Source organism: Eschrichtius robustus, chromosome 15 (genome assembly GCF_028021215.1).
Source record: "Eschrichtius robustus isolate mEscRob2 chromosome 15, mEscRob2.pri, whole genome shotgun sequence".
NCBI classification, from domain to species: domain Eukaryota; kingdom Metazoa; phylum Chordata; class Mammalia; order Artiodactyla; family Eschrichtiidae; genus Eschrichtius; species Eschrichtius robustus.
Window position 1 is genome coordinate 59771043 of NC_090838.1, and position 12077 is coordinate 59783119.

At 41.5% G+C, this 12077-nt stretch overlaps 1 protein-coding gene across 7 annotated transcripts in view; it reads right to left on the reverse strand.

Moving 5' to 3' along the window:
* AAK1 (AP2 associated kinase 1) overlaps positions 1-12077 on the reverse strand; it is a 164790-nt gene that overhangs the window by 15136 nt on the left and 137577 nt on the right. The window lies entirely within an intron of this gene.

Consider the following 12077-nt stretch of genomic DNA (forward strand, 5'->3'; position numbering starts at 1 on the left):
ACTCACTGAATAGAACTCAATTCAAGCTACCTCTGTCCCTCAGAATTTCAAACCAGTATTAACCCAAGACTAAGAAATGGAAACAGTAGATTAGAAAGAGAAACCCAGTAATTAATCATGACTCAAAGGTTAACTAAAATTCAAAACTTTTACGAGTTCAATCTTTGAGGACTGACTTTTGAAGAATGATGCTTTTTTCTTTATTGTAGTAATCACTATCAAAAAACTTTAAATCTGATTTAATGAAACAGTTTTAAGTTCTAAGGCCAACAAGTATCTAAATTATAGTCAGTTAGTGGAGAGTCAACTCAACCATCTCCCTGGGCTGACTACAAAGTTATGTAGCTCTGTCTTTAATAGAAAGCATGGAATATCTGCATTCCAGGTGACTGCCAGAAAGCAACATCTCCACAGTCTGTTGTCCCAGCCTTATTAAATATTCTTACTGAGAGGAACTTTAACAGGGGCTAAGAGTACAAACTCAAGTTTTCCACTTAAGGAGGTGGTTAAAAAACTTCACTAGCAAAGACTTTTGTCAAGGAAAATTCTCAGGAGTTGCTCAGTTCTTCTCCTCTAGGGATACATGTGGGCCCAAGAAGAGGAAAGCATTTACCTTTATGGGCGGGAGCAGAGATCGCTATGGGGGCAAATTCTTCCAGAAGGTCAGTAGTAGGGTTAGAAAGCAGAGAGCAATCAATCAGGGAATCTTCCCCAGTGAGAGAATCTGAGTCCAGATTAACAGCATCCCAGGTCATTGATGGCATTAAATGGCACACACAACAATATCACGAGGTTAGGTCTTAGCCTTTAAGTTACTGCATTTATTGGGTTGGCCAAAAAGTTCGTTTGGGTTTTCCGTAAGAGCATACACAAACCCGAACGAACTTTTTCGCCAACCCAATACGTTATACATTACAAGCCAAGGCAGGATAAAGAAAACCAAAAGAAACCCGTTAAGCACTCTGGATTTTCATCTATAGAAACATGTATTTCTAAACGTCTCTTAACAGATATATGTAAATATGGAAGAATTTTTTTGCTCAGAGGTTGATGGTTAAGCAAGTAAATGGTTTGGATGCCAATAAAACTTTGGCAACTCAGTTCTCAGTAAATGCCATTTGGGAAAAAGGACTTTGTAACTAAAGAGTTTCACTTAAACTTTCCCTAAACATTCATTGAAAAAAGATGCTATAAGATGAGGTATCCAAGCTGACAAGAAGGGGGTTGTCCCTGGCTTATTATTAGCAGAATATGGCATGATTAGGCAGTGCTTTTTTAGAACTCAACCCAATCCCCATTCAAAATAGAATGATCTTGTCTCTTATTAGTGTTCTTTAAATTTGAATTGCTCCTTTGAACACATGATTTTGCTTTTAGTTAAGGAACAGAAGGAAGATTAAATTCAGAGTTCAAGTATTTCAACACATAAATTGTTTTCTGGGAGAGTTTTCTAGGAGAAAACAGCCAAGTAGGCACAAGGAAAAAGAACCATATTGTCTTCTGTGTCAATTTTTTTTTTAACCTGGATGAGTTTATTCTCATATTTCCTAGACTTCTAATTGTTTCTGTTCCAAGTGAGCAAAGTGGACACTTTTATCAAGGTAATTATGGACTCAATAAAAATGAAGGTTATCAAATCTGTATTTAAGGAATTGTAGTTAAGGAATGGATCCAGGGAAGATTTCAACTTTGCCTACAATTTAATAGCAAATCACCTAGATGTGATTAAAGCTTTGTGCTGGGAATAGAGTGTTAACATACATAACACGAGCCCCCACGGACATCACTGACATTGTTAGATCCGAAAGACTGCTCAGTACCCAGGAGGAGTTAAGGGCATCCTTACAACTCAGCAGAGTTCTTTAATTAAGGAAGTAGAGGGAACCCGCCACCAGTGACAAAAATCTTCAATAAAGACAGACTGAAACCAAAGAAAGCCCAGGGATCACTCTACAAAGAACATGGCTCCAAAAAGGTACTCTACTCTCTAGTGAGGAAACACGTGGCTCAACATCTAGAGCTGGGGCTGTAATGATGCAGAGCATGCATTCCAGGAGGAACTAACCAGCCTGTGAAATAAGCCCAGGACCATCTGCCGCAGGTGGAAAGCCTGACTCAGAGGGCTCCCCGAACTGACCAGTTCCTGCAGCCCCAGAGACTCCTGACTGACCTGTGCGGTTTGAGGTCACAGATTCCGTCTGAGATGGGAGGCGCTGGGCCGCCGGGGGCTCCAGTCCTGGTATCAGACTCTCAACAGCAACATCAGCTTTTTCTTTTGTAACAGAGCATTAAGAGAGGAGAGGAAAGGGTAAGGGAAAGGTAATCAGAAGGTTCCTTGGATGATTCTGTGAAGGCTTTCTTCTGCAGGTCTCTAAAATGCCCATCTCAGGTAAGATGGAAAGCACAGTAAGTTGCTTTCTTTTCTGCTGCTTCGAGTGTCTGGGCTTCACTGACAGAGCAGGCACGTGCAAGGTTAACCACGGTGGCTAGTCTCGGTGATTCTCAGATTTTACAGATAAATGCTGAATGCGAGCTATTCAAGCAGACCTCTTCCGTGTCAGAAGACATAGGCTCAAAGGCGCCTTAATGTCCTCTGGTAATTGTGCTTTTCTTAAGGGATAAACTTGGGGGCAAACATGCTCTGTGCCTTGCAAAGGCCACTAATCCACCTCAAATCCCAGGCCATGCTGTAGCTGGAGGTATTCTTTACCGTGTGACACGCCCCAGCTGGAGGCCCATCTCTCTGAAGAGTCATGGCATTTCTGAGTCCTAGGACTTTGTGCTCCTGTAGTACAGGGGCCCCGGACGTTTTATAGGTCTTGCCTGCCTTGTGGCTGGAGCACAAGAAAATGTAAAAGCAAGCAGATCAAGCCCCTGCCCTGGATTCTACTCATGGGGCTTCAACATGGGGCAAATGTTTTCTCAGTTACTGACACTTGGCACATACGGAGGCCTTCTAAAGAAGAATCTGCTAAAGGTAAAGTCCACCTGGAAACCAACTTTTTTCATGAAGCTTTTGTAACGAAATGTGAATTTTTCCACATTCCTCCTTGTTCACAAGAAATTCACTCTAGAAATCTCAGTGTTTCAAGAATAAATAACGGTGCTGTGCTGCTGAAAGGCAGAGATAACACTTCGTTTGGGGCGATAACAAGGGAGATTAAACAGCCCTGGCTTCTGGGTTAGCACAAGGCATCACTCCAACACCAGGAGGCTTCGAGGCATTTCCGCTCCTCAGCAGGGCTACTCAGTAGGGATCTGTTAACCAGTTAGTTGCCATTTTTGAAACAGACACACATATCATGCATGACTGAAGAAACAGAGATGATGACTTTACCAATTACAGCATCAGAAGTGCTACCAAAAGGATCTGTCATAGGCAAGAGGTCAGGGAGCAGAAGAGAAGTGTCAGGAGATTTGAGTCCCTCGATTAGTTTTTCTAGGTTGGGCAGAGAAGTAAAGAGAAAGCAAAAATGCAATGAGATATTCAAGTAAGCCGATCATTTACCATTTTCTATACAAACACATTTTAGGGGTCAAAATTTTACATAGATTCAGCATAAAAACAAATAATGCTAGTATCTTGTTAAAAATAGGCTTTCGAAGTTTAAAAATGATTATTTCCCCAAATGAAGTAGTCACTTCGTAAGGCATTCAAGATGTTGCCCTAAGTTTGTTTTTAAATTTGTAGTATAATTTACACTGAATAAAAGCCACCAATTTTAAGTGTACAATTTGATGAATTTTGACAAATGTACACATAAGCACCACTGAAATAATGAGGTAGAACATTTCCATCACCCCAAAAAGGACCCTTGTGCCCCTCTCTAGTCAATGCCTTCCTCTTACCCCCAGACGCTGGCAGCAACTGATCTGCTTTCTGTCCTTAGCTTTGCTTTTTCTACCATTTCCTATATAGTATGTAGTCTTTTCTGATGTCCTTCATTTAGCATAACGTTCCTGAGATTCCTCCATGCTGTGGCATACATCAGTAGTTTGTTTTATTGCTGAGTAGTGTTTCACTGTATGAATGGACCACATTTTGTTTGACTCATTCATCAGCTGACGGATATTTGGTTATTTCCAGCTTTTAGCTATTAAAAATAAAGCTGCCATAAACATATGCATATAAGTCTTTGAGTATTCATATCTCTTCCTGGGCTTAGTTTTGAATTTCTCTCTTTTTTTTTTTTTTTTGTCTTGCATTTAGAAATGGTTTATAACTCACCAAGAGAAGCAATGAAACCACACCTAAGTTAACTTTAACAATCATTTATTGTCTGCCAACCGAGAGCTTGTGACACCCCTGGTATACTCTTATTATTAAACTGTCAAATCTCACAAAATTCACTTAAGCCTGCAGATGGATTACTTTTGATGTCTTTTGGCTAAAAAAACAAAAGGACATGAGAAGCCACCAGATTTGTCACACCTGATAACTTAATGTGTGATAACATGGACACATTAAGGATCCTTCCAAGACAACTCTTTAGCCTAATCCATCAACAACTCTCTACCTGTAACCTATTAAAAGTAGAGCATTAAAATAAAGTTTCTCAAGCAATTAAAAAAAATAAAAGCAGAGCATTAACTTGACACAAAATAATGAATCATAGACTCTTACAGAAAGAAGGGAATTAAGAGCTCATACTTCCTTTTACTTACAAAGACACTGAGACCACATAAATTCTGTAATTTGCCCAGTTAAAGGCCTGTCAACAATGTTTTCTCTATCACAAAAATAAACTGCCTTTAAGGTAAATCTAGAATTAAAATGTCTAAGAAAAAGAAATGGCAAAGTTCAAGTATGTGTGTATAACATTTTAATGAATCTGTATTCTTCTAGGCTATCAGGAATCAAGATAAGCAAAGATGAAACTGATATTCACTGAGAGATAGAAACCAAATTTTAGGTGATCTGTAATTTAGGTGATCTATAACTACACAGATGAAACAAAATAATGGATTTTAGCATCTTGGCAAGATAATTTGCTTTGGTACAATTAACATACTGCAGAAAAAGCCATTTTTATGCGTGAAACCAATTTACCATCTTTGAAATGTGTAACATGCGGCTATCTTTGAATTAAATACCAATATGCTACATATCTCATTTATACCTAATTTATATTGAAGGAAGGAAGGAAGGAAGGAAGAAAGCAGCCTCTCATCAGCAGGGAAAAAAAAACAGCGTTCTAACCAAGTATACAAGTGTAATAACATCAGCACTAATCTTGAACTGTACATGACATTATAAGAAAAGATGTTTAAAATACCTTGGACAATTTTCAGCATACTGGCAAAAGTAAGATGGTTTTCCCCAAAAGTCTAATTTTTCATTATTCTGAACACTAGCTTTTGTTTTATTCCCCCCCACCCCGAAAGGTTCTTTCACTTAAAAAAAAAAAAAAAAAAAAAAGTAATGATCTTCTATCACTTTTAGCACTCAGATAAATTTGCAATCTTGTGAAGCACTGGATAAAAAGTAAAGGCCCCAACATTACTTGTTTTTCATACAGCAGTTTGTCTTGGCCTCTCCAGTGACTGGGTGTGACCCTGGGGCAGTTCCTGAAACAGATCTCCTTATCTGTAAAATACAGACACCTCCCCCTAACCTTTTTGTATTAGTCACTCAAACATCATCTCTAAGCCTTTCTCCACCCTCCCTGCCACATTAGGAACTTTCTGGAACACTCTGCTTTCGCTTCTCCTGCAGCCCTGAAGGCAGGGAAGGTGTCTGCTTAACTTCTGTGTCCCCAGTTCCCGGTTCCTTCTCGTCCTCTGTCAAATCTCTGCCTTTTGGCTTCACCGGGGAGGTGGGGAGAACAGGGGATCAATGGCAAAAAAGCAGGTCCTTCAACAAGAATCTAAGTTTTTAAATTAGCCATTAGCAAAAAGCATGAGGGTAAAAGGGTACGTGTGTGCATGCGTGCGTACCTGTGTTGTATCGTAAGATGGAATGGGGTGGGGATGGGGTAAACTGCCACATTCTTTTCTGACCAAACCTCGAAGTAACAGGCTGTTCACACAGATAATCTGAATGGTCACTGCTGCTTAGGAATATTCAAATCTTAGAACTGTGGGAGGGAGGAGCAGGGGTCAGAGTAACATCGGGCAGAAAAACAGGAGTGAGAGTCCAGGGCCGCTGCATAAGTCACGTGGGCAGCCTGTGGAAAAATGGTTTCTTTCACTCCCGGCGTTCTTGCGGCTGTCGGTTACTCAGTACTGACCCCCGGGTGCTATTATAACAATGGTTGTCACTTGCATTTGTAGAGTTCAATGTCAAACATTTTCATTCATTATTCACAAAAAAACCTGGGTTTGGGAATACTGATACAGTTGAGAGTGGACATCAGAAAACGTGTGAGAATGCGTGACTTGCCCAAAGTCACAGATGGGACATGGTAGAGCCTGGACTTGACTTCAACGTTTCCTCCACATGCTGCCTACAGGGTCTGCTTAGCTCCATAACCAGAGGAGAAAGTGTTTTCACAAAGACATGGTCCCATGCACAATGGTTAAGTTATAAAAGATATGTTAACACTGGAAGGAACTTTAGATCTTATCCAATTAGCCTTCTCATTTGCAGATGAGGAAACAGCTCCAGAGAGGTGAAGTAACTTGCCTAAGATCTTACAGCAAGTAAGCCACAGAGCTAGCTAGGACTAGGACCCAGAGCTTTATGTATAGAGATTCAATCTCCTGGTTTAACTAAGGCTTTGATTGCTTTAAAGTGTACAGACTCTTAGAAGATAAAGTTTAAGCTATTACTGGTCATTTTTGGTCACTGTAAATGAAGAATGTGAGGACAGATTGTAATGGGAGGGAAATATTGTAATGGGAGGTACAGGAGGCTGACAGTCTCTAAATCACCGCCTGGAGGCCTCCCAGGTGCATCAAGGTCTGGCTTTGATATCCTTCCTTTTATGAATTCTGGCCTCTCTCACACATTTTTATAAAAACTCTCTGAGGCCATGTATCATGATGCCGGGGTGGGAAACAGCAGAGAAGAGGCGATGAATTTAGGAAACTATGCAGGAAGTGTTCTTTACGATCCAAAACCTTGATCAAGTTCTACACGTATGACGAGACTTGTTGCTATCTAATGAACAAAGACGTTTTCAATTTTACTTGAATCATGGGAAATGGCTTCTCTGGATGCAAAAACAAAACATATCTTCTAGGACAGTTCATACCTGAAATGTACAAAGACTCACACACTAATGCTCAATTATACAGAGTGACAGAAGAACAAAAACCAGAAATAATTCATAAATTGTATTTTGCAATGATTTAATCCTCCTGAGAAACATTTAATCTTTTATTGTGATGCTATACATTTTCATTTGGGGTCTGCAAAATCCTCCCAAATGAATAAGCAACATGAAAGAGTCAAAGGGCCTGAGTTTAAGTTAGTTAAGTTACCTAACTTTTCTAAGCATCAGTTTCTCACCTGTAAACAGAGGATAGGAATTACTTTAAAGGGCTTTTAGGATTAAATGGGCATATTTATCAGAATTAATGTGTGTACATGTGCATATAAATTGAAGTACTTAGCCCATAAAAGAGGATTAACATCTCTTTCTAGTAAGAGGAGTAGATAGGTCAGCCAGCCACAGATGCTTGAGATTACAGTAGTGAAGGCAGGTGAAGTTCTAGATTTTACTCAAATGCCTTGATATGAGAACAGAATAAGCAGAATTCCTTGAATAAAGTGAAGTGGGAGGCGGAGGCAGCGTGGTCTAGTAGAGGAAGAAAAGGTACTGAGAGCCAGGGGACCTGGGTTCTGCACTAAGTCTATGTGGCACTTTGGGCAAATCACTGTTTATCTCTGGATCTAACTTTTCTTATTGATAAAATGAAGATAAATGTAAAGGTGCTGTCCACCTCTAAAAGTTCAATCATCCGGTGTGAGGGGAAAAACAAGAAGTACGAACTGGTGGCTTAGAAGATGGACTGCTTAGTGATGACACTGGAACTCTGAACCGGTACTAATGGCAGGAAAGAACACCTGGAGGGCTCCTCAGTGACACGGGCAGGAGCTAAAATGAGTGGCCTCAAGGTGACATGTTTTGGGAAATGCAGAGAGTTGTTCAACGTGCAAACTCAGCCCAGACATGAGTGGCCAGGAGAACAGGGTGACGAGGTGGGGGAACATCGAAGCTTGCTCCTCATCTGAGAAAAGAACAAACCGCAATTGTTTTCTACCTTAGTGTAAAAATAATACATGTTTATTGTATAAAATCTGGGAAATACAGATAAGCTAAAGGATAAAAGTAGGAGGAGCTTCAAGATGGCGGAAGAGTAAGCCGTGGAGATCACCTTCCTCCCCACAAATACATCAGAAATACATCCACAAGTGGAACAACTCCTACGGAACACCTACTGAACCCTAGCAGAAGACCTCAGACCTCCCAAAAGGCAAGAAACTCCCCACGTACCTGGGTAGGGCAAAAGAAAAAAGAAAAAACAGAGACAAAAGAATAGGGACGGGACGTGCACCAGTGGGAGGGAGCTGTGAAGGAGGAAAGGTTTCCACACACTAGGAAACCCCTTCGCGGGCGGAGGCTGCAGGTGGCGGAGGGGGGCAGCTTCGGGGCCACGGAGGAGAGCGCAGCCACAGGGGTGCGGAGGGCAAAGCGGAGAGATTCCTGCACAGAGGATCGGTGCCGAGCAGCACTCACCAGCCCGAGAGGCTTGTCTGCTCACCCGCCGGGGCGGGCGGGGGCTGGGAGCTGAGGCTCGGGCTTCGGTCGGATCGCAGGGAGAGGCCTGGGGTTGGCTGCGTGAACACAGCCTGAAGGGGATAGTGCGCCACATCTGGCCGGGAGGGAGTCAGGGAAAAAGTCTGAAACTGCCTAAGAGGCAAGAGACTTTTTCTTGCCTCTCTGTTTCCTGGTGCGCGAGGAGAGGGGATTCAGAGCGCCGCCTAAAGGAGCTCCAGAGACCGGCACGAGCCGCGGCTATCAGCGCGGACCCCAGAGATGGGCAAGGGACGCTAAGGCTGCTGCTGCCGCCACCAAGAAGCCTGTGTGCGAGCACAGGTCACTATCCACACCGCCCCTCCCGGGAGCCGGTGCAGCCGCCACTGCCAGGGTCCCATGATCCAGGGGCAACTTCCCCGGGAGAACGCACGGCACGCCTCAGGCTGGTGCAACGTCACGCAGGCCTCTGCCACCGCAGGCTCGCCCCGCATCCGTACCCCTCCCTCCCACCCAGCATGAGTGAGCCAGAGCCCCGGAATCAGCTGCTCCTTTAACCCCGTCCAATCTGAAGCGAAGAACACATGCCCTCAGGCGACCTACACGCAGAGGCGGGGCCAAATCCAAAGCTGAACCCGGGAGCTGTTCGTACAAAGAAGAGAAAGGGAAATCTCTCCCAGCAGCCTCAGAAGCAGTGGATTAAATCTCCACAATCAACTTGATGTACCCTGCATCGGTGGAATACCTGAATAGACAACGAATCATCCCAAATTGAGGAGGTGGACTTTGGGAGCAAAGATATATATATTTTTTCCCTTTTTCTCTTTTTGTGAGTGTGTATATGTATGCTTCTGTGTGTGATTTTGTCTGTATAGCTTTACTTTCACCATTTGTCCTAGGGTTCTGAATGTCTGTGTTTTTTTTTTTTTTACTTAAATTTTTTTCTTAATAATTATTTTTTATTTTAATAACTTTCTTTTATTTTATATTACTTTATTTTATTTTATCTCTTTCTTTCTTTCTTTCTTTCTATTTTTTTCTCCCTTTTATTCTGAGCCGTGTGGATGAAAGGCTCTTGGTGCTCCAGCCAGGTGTCAGGGCTGTGCCTCTGAGGTAGGAGAGCCAAGTTCAGGACACTGGCCCACAAGAGACCTCCCAGCTCCACGTAATATCAAACGGCAAAAATCTCCCACAGATCTCCATCTCAACGCCAAGACCCAGCTCCACTCAACGACCAGCAAGCTACAGTGCAGGACACCCTATGCCAAACAACTAGCAAGACAGGAACACAGCCCCATCCATTAGCAGAGAGGCTGCCTAAAATCATAATAAGGCCACAGACACCCCAAAACACACCACCAGACGTGGACCTGCCCGCCAGAAAGACAAGATGCAGCCTCATCCACCAGAACAAAGGCACCAGTCCTCTCCACCACTAAGCCTACACAACCCACTGAACCAACCTTAGCCACTGGGGACAGATACCAAAAACAACGGGAACTATGAACCTGCAGCCTGCGAAAAGGAGACCCCAAACACAGTAAGATAAGCAAAATGAGAAGACAGAAAAACACACAACAGGTGAAGGAGCAAGGCAAAAACCCACCAGACCTAACAAATGAAGAGGAAATAGGCAGTCTACCTGGAAAAGAATTCAGAATAATGAGAGTAAAGATGATCCAAAATCTTGGAAATAGAATAGAGAAAATACAAGAAAGGTTTAACAAGGACCTAGAAGAACTAAAGAGCAAACAAACAGTGATGAACAACACAATAAATGAAATTAAAAATTCTCTAGAAGGGATCAAGAGCAGAATAACTAAGGCAGAGGAACGGATAAGTGACCTGGAGATAAAATAGTGGAAATAACTACTGCAGAGCAGAATAAAGAAAAAAGAATGAAAACAATTGAGAACAGTCTCAGAGACCTCTGGGACAACATTAAACGCACCAACATTCGAATTACACGGGTCCCAGAAGAAGAAGAGAAAAAGAAAGGGACTGAGAAAATATTTGAAGAGATTATAGTTGAAAACTTCCCTAATATGGGAAAAGAAATAGTTAATCAAGTCCAGGAATTACAGAGAGTCCCATACAGGATAAATCCAAGGAGAAACATGCCAAGACACGTATTAATCAAACTATCAAAAATTAAATACAAAGAAAAAATATTAAAAGCAGCAAGGGAAAAACAACAAATAACATACAAGGGAATCCCCATAAGGTTAACAGCTGATCTTTCAGCAGAAACTCTGCAAGCCAGAAGGGAGTGGCAGGACATATTTAAAGTGATGAAGGAGAAAAACCTACAATCAAGATTACTCTACCCAGCTAGGATCTCATTCAGATTTGATGGAGAAATTAAAACCTTTACAGACAAGCAAAAGCTAAGAGAATTCAGCACCACCAAACCAGCTTTACAACAAATGCTAAAGGAACTTCTCTAGGCAGGAAACACAAGAGAAGGAAAAGACCTACAATAACAAACCCAAAACAATTAAGAAAATGGTTATAGGAACAAACATATCAATAATTACCTTAAATGTAAATGGATTAAATGCTCCAACCAAAAGACACAGACTGGCTGGATGGATACAAAAACAAGACCCATATATATGCTGTCTACAAGAGACCCACTTCAGACCTAGGGACACATACAGACTGAAAGTGAGGGGATGGAAAAAGATATTCCATGCAAATGGAAATCAAAAGAAAGCTGGAGTAGCAATTCTCATATCAGACAAAATAGACTTTAAAATAAAGACTATTACAAGAGACAAAGAAGGACACTACATAATGATCAAGGGATCGATCCAAGAAGAAGATATAACAATTGTACATATTTATGCACCCAACATAGGAGCACCTCGATACATTAAGGCAAATACCAACGGCCATAAAAGGGGAAATCGACAGTAACACAATCATAGTTGGGGACTTTAACACCCCACTTTCACCAATGGACAGATCATCCAAAATGAAAATAAATAAGGAAACACATGATACACTACTTAAACAATACACTACTTAATAACCAAGAGATCACTGAAGAAATCAAAGAGGAAATCAAAAAATACCTAGAAACAAATGACAATGAAAACACGATGACCCAAAACCTAACGGGATGCAGCAAAAGCAGTTCTAAGAAGGAAGTTTATAGCAATACAATCCTACCTTAAGAAACAAGAAACATCTCAAATAAACAACCTAACCTTACACCTAAAGCAATTAGAGAAAGAAGAACAAAAACACCCCAAAGTTAGCAGAAGGAAAGAAATCATAAAGATCAGATCAGAAATAAATGAAAAAGAAATGAAGGAAATGATAGCAAAGATCAATAAAACTAAAAGCTGGTTCTTTGAGAAGATAAACAAA